Raw genomic sequence first — 5,922 nt, forward strand, 5'->3', positions numbered from 1 at the left:
CACAAGGCAATTCAGCTGAAGAGCAAAGGACCTCTCTAAAAACGGCAATCACATACGTTGGAATGAAAACATATGTATAAGGAAGGTAAGAAGAAATCGAGGGTAACATGAGGAAGTGCCAAAATGTTGAGGGAAGTTCAGGAATAGAGTAATACAATTCACTCGGGTATAAATTAAACCTGAAGTGCAGGGAGGCTAAGGCCAAAAGGCTTCAAGAAAAATGTGAAAAAATCGAAAAAGAAGTGATTGCTGGATGGACTGACTCAGCATACAGAAAAGTCAAAACAACCTTCGATGAAATTAAAAGTAAGGGCGGTAACATTAAGAGTGAAATTCCATGCGGCGGACGTAGTGGACAGGTGGAAGGAGGGAACTTGTCTTACAGATTGATAGAAGAAGAAGAAACAGGAAAGAGACACTGAATCCGTTCTTACAGTCTCAACTGAAAGAGTGTGGATGACTGTAGATCAAATAAGGCAGAAAGGATACATTACATTACATTCGAATTTTTAAGAACATTGCGGGACTTGGCAATTTAACCATAATTCACATTTGTGTGTAGAATGTGTAAGTCTGGCGATATACCATCATACTCTAGAAAAATATCATCCACATTCTTCCCAAGATTGCAAGAGCCAATAAGTTCGAGAGTTAATAGCACAATCGTGTTTACAGCACATGCATCCAAGTTACTGACAAGAATAATGTATAGAAGACTGGAAACAGAGGATCTGCTAGAGGATGATCAGTTTGCCTTTAGGAAAGGTAAAGGCCCGAGAGAGGTAGTTCCGGCATTGTGGCTGTTACTGGAAGTAATACCAAAGAACGATAAAGACATTTTCATAGGAGAGGATTCACCAATCTAGAAAAAGCATTCGACAGTGCGAAATGGCGCTAGATGTTGGAAATTCCGAGAAAAGTAGAGCTAAGTTACAGAGGAAGACAAGTATAATACAGTATGTACAAGTGCCAAGATGTAAAAAGACTGTAAGAAGAAGAATGTAATGCTCGGATTAAAAAAAAAGTGCAAGACTTTCGCCCCTTGTGTTCAATCGGTATATCGAAGAAGCAAAATTAAAGATAGGTTCAAGAGGGGTATTAAAATACGACCTGAAAGTAAATCAGTTATAAGATTCGCTGATGGCACTTCTGTCCTCAATGAAACTGAAGAAGACTTTTAGTATATGTTGAATGGAACGAAGAATCTACTGAGTACAGAGTATGGATTGAGAGTGAATTGAAGAAAAGCGGAAGTAATGAGAAGTAGCAGAAATGACAACAGGGACAAACTTAACATCGAGATTGGTGATCACGAAATTTAGGAATTCCGCTACCTAGGCAGCAATATAATCCACAACGGACGGAGCAAGGAGGACATGAAAAACAGACTACCATTGGCAAAAAGGGCAATAGTGACCAAAAGCAGGTTGCAACTATCAAGGATAGGCCTTAATTTGAGGAAGAAATTTCTGGGAATGTACGTTTGGAGAACAGCATTGTATGCTTGAGGCATTGGCGGTGAGAAAAGCAGAACGGTAGAGAATGGAAGTATTTGAGATGTAGGGCTACAGACGAATGATGCAAATTAGATGGAGTGGTAAGGTAAGGCTTGAGGGAACATGTGGGAAACACTGGCAAGGAGAAGAGGCAGAATGATTGGACATTCGTTACGACATCAGTGAACAACTTCCATTGTACTAGAGGAATACAGAAATTGGGCTACATCCAGTAAACCATTAAGCACGTAGGGCGCAAGTACTACTCTGACACCGAATGTTGGCACAGGAGAGACTGCGTAGAGCCATCCAGAAGACCGATGACACAATAAAAAAACACTTTTATCTGAAGTATTTTTGTGTGGTCATCTATAATTAACTTGACTCAACTTTAACTTAAAATTATGTGTGACCTAATGAAAACGAATTACGCAAATGTGGTAAGAAAACTTTAAATAAAATCTACTTAAGAAATTTAAGTTAAATTAAGTCTAAACAGGATTCGAGATTTTTAGGTATGTACTACAAGTCAACGTGGGACCACCCCCCTCTTCTAAGGTTAAATTCAACCATAAATCTATTTATCTTTTAAGGTCCCTTTTAACCTTAAAAATTATTTGACTTATCTGATGCGGTGTGCTCCATATCAACCTTGAAAAGTATTCGTACATTATATTTACTTAGGGTTCTACACAACCATTAAATGTTTCATTAATTATGGTTACACACTACCTTTAGCTTTCTGGTTAAATTGTGTCTAAAATTATGGATCTCCACAACCATTAAATGCCTGATCAAGTTATGTCTAAAATTATGGTTTCTCACAACCATTAAATGTTTCATTAATTGTGGTTTCTCACAACCATTAAATGTTTGATAAAAATTATGTCTAAAATTATAGATCTACACTACCAATAAATGTTTCATTAATTATGGTTACACACTACCATTAACTTTCTGGTGAAATTATGTCTAAAATAAAGGTTCTACAAAAACATTAAATACCTGATTACATTATGTCTACACGACCATTAAATGTTTCATTAATTGTGGTTCTACACAACCATTAAATGTCTGATAAAGTTATGACTATAATTAAGGTTCTACACAACCATTAAACTGTTACAGAAGATGAATTTAGGTAGAGAAATAACAAAATTGAATCGTCTTTTAGGGTCCCATTTAACCTTAGAAAATTCTTTTACTTATCTAGTTACCTGTGGTTTGAGTGAACCATAAATATCTTCCTTAATCATTTTACTTGTATTATTAGCTATGGCTACTTTTAACCTTAACTTACGGTAGTTTTTATGGGTTTTGTCTACCTTAAAAATTATTTCTATTTATATATTAGTTATGCTCTAAGTCTAACTGAAAATTATTTTACCAATCTTATTACCTTAATTTTGTTTAAGTTTGTGTCTACCTTAAATTATCTTATTACCTTAAATATGGTAAAACCAACCTACATTTAATAACCCCAAGGATATGTTTCAATAATACCCTCTACCTCAGGCTCAATCATTCTAAGAACAACATTTAAAGTTGTTTTGAGGGAAGCTCCACCTATTTTAGAGTTAGAAGAATGTGAGAAGTTTCGTGATGACTCCGGTAATTTATTTGAAGTTGAAGTAAGAAGAGTCAGAGAAGAAGACAAAATATATTTTAAAGCTATTGATATTGAAAAATTGTTTGAAATGGAAAATTTAATAAGAGATTAGATCACAACAAACTAATTATAAATTGAAAGAAGATTATGTGTTATTTTTTGTGACCCAACTAAATACATCTTCTCTAGTTGGGTCAGAAGAAGAAAAACAAGTCAAAAGAACATTTTTTACTTATAATGGTCTTTTAAAGGTTATTTTTAGATCCAATTCAGGTACAGGATATTGTTTCCGTAAGTGGGCTACTAAAGTATTGTATACAGCTCATCTCGGTACTGAAGAACAAAGATTTGAGCAAGCTTTAGATGTCGCTGGAGTAAACGCAACTCTGGTAAAACCAGTTGTTTCCATAAATTTTAATTGCTTGTGAACCATTAAAATTAAACCTTCTCTATCAAAACTTTTCAGTAATTAGTCCATGCTTAAGATCGTAAGTCAGACTTTTTTTACCATACATAATTATGTATGATAAAGTGTTATCAGGAATAGGCGCATTAAATGTCGCCGATAATTTCAATGGTGTTTTTTGTGCAGTAACTACATTCTTGCGTCTACTCATATTGATGACAAACACAGGGTACGAATTAATGACATTGTATGCACTAATTTTATGGTCATCTTTCAATTCAGTTATTGTCTTAAAGTCTGCAAATGCATTGTACGCCTTCAAACAAGTACCGGGAGGGTCAATGTTCCACAATTCTTCTGGAAATATCTCATTTCTACCATTCTTTAGATAAATATTTTTGAGAAGAACGTGATCGTACACTGAAGAATCTGCATCTTGGTTTCCTTTCCTATTCGTCTGAAACACCACAAACACAAAGTATGGCATGTCGAACTCCATAGAATTGTAGTAATTCGTTATATCTAGCTCAAAGTTTCTCTTACCACTAATTCCTGCTATTTCCTGCGTTTGTAGATCAAAAAATGAAATCGGAATCTTAGGGTTCTTTAGCATCTTTTCTCTTAGCTCTAGTTCATAATTAGGCTCATACTTAACAAAGGGGACTCGAATCTCTAAACTGGTAATGGTTACTTTACCCAACTCAGGTCGAGAGCCTTCAATATCGGCACCACTATTATTTTTTGAAAACCATCTAAACAATGCATCGCCAGCATTTGCGCTTCCCACAAATGTTACTGTTAAGTCACCTTCCCACATGATTTCTTTGTAATCCTTAAAAAATCCACCCAACATTTTTAGTGGGTACAACACCTCATTTTCCTTTCTATGTAGCTTTCCATTGTTAATGAAATTACCCTCGAATCTAATGTCATCGTCGAGAGAAGACGTAAGGTGATACAAAACCGTTGAAGAAATGCTTGGATGCTCTAACCTATAGAGTATGTGACCTCTTTTCGTAACAATCACTGCACTGCACAGTTGTGTCGTAAAATTGTCAACTAGTTTCACATTCGATTTTCCTTCGTAATAAGTGTAATCTGAACCATTTGCATGAGTAACGTTATATGTCATATACAAGTATGCATTGTTGTCAAACCAACCATCACCAACTTTGATGTCTATTTCTACATCTTTGTACGGTAGGTTCAAATTATTTCTAGTCTTCTCATTTACTGGAAAAGATTGCCACTGATAGCTTTCTATCTTATTCATTTTACTTACTGCAATATTTTTTAAAAAAAAGCATTAAAGCATTTCTAAAAGCACAGTTACCGACGCTCCTACAAAATCTATCGCAGCATTATTTTCATCCGTTACACTTACTTCCAGGTTTTGAACTTTATCACAAACCGGAAAAAAATAATGGATAGCTAGGCTCGTGTATTATCGGACTACCACAATGTAAATGGCCACCCTCCTCCAACTTGGGCTTAAAAGAAGCAATAATGTTTGTCTCTCGATGAAAGTGGTCAGAATCCTTACAAACATACCATCAGCTAAGTTAAAATGTACTTTAATTTTTTCAAAAGGTATTAGTTTTGGTAACTCATTTGCAACCACGATTGTTGCAGGTTCCACAATTTCGTCTCTAAAACCTAGAACCCTCCCAATACTACATTCCTTGTCAAATTACAGCTTAAATTCTGAGCTTCCTATCTCGACTCTGTTCAGTACGTTGTTTTCCTTAATCTTTATATTACTAGTATTGAAAGGTTCCTGGCTCTGAATAATCTTCTCTAAGTTGTGTAGACTATACTGCCCCGGAGGAATATTTATACTGTGAACCACACCATCTTTCTCATAGTGTAATCTGTTATTATCCTTTGTGATATTTGGGGTTAAAAATGTTGAATAAAAACCAACCAACCCAACCTTTGTGTACGTGTTTCGTATCGGCACATTAAACCTCTTTTTTAAGTTAGAGGATGTACCACTGATTTCAAAAATTCTATTCATTTATTAAGTAGTAAATAAAAAAGTAAAATGACTAAAGATAAAACTGATTGGGATCCAAAGATCAGAATTCGAGAAAAACGAATCAAAAACAGACATGGGAAGCTATTACCTAGTTCAATTCGTTGCGCTATCGTTGGTCCAAGTGGTTGTGGTAAAACAGCTTTAATGGTGGATAACTATCTGTTATGTCCAGGTTGGCTAAACTGCAATGATATACAACACTTGTACATCTACTCAAAAAGCTTAGAACAAACCAAATACAAGTATCTTATGGAAAAATGTAAACGAATAGAAAATGAACACAGTGAGAAAGTAGCTACCTCTATCAGTAGCAGTGATGACATCATACTCTTAGATGAATGTGAAGAGTGCTCCGTTGTGGTGTTTGACGACT

Source organism: Schistocerca gregaria, chromosome 4 (genome assembly GCF_023897955.1).
Source record: "Schistocerca gregaria isolate iqSchGreg1 chromosome 4, iqSchGreg1.2, whole genome shotgun sequence".
In the NCBI taxonomy this organism is placed as follows: domain Eukaryota; kingdom Metazoa; phylum Arthropoda; class Insecta; order Orthoptera; family Acrididae; genus Schistocerca; species Schistocerca gregaria.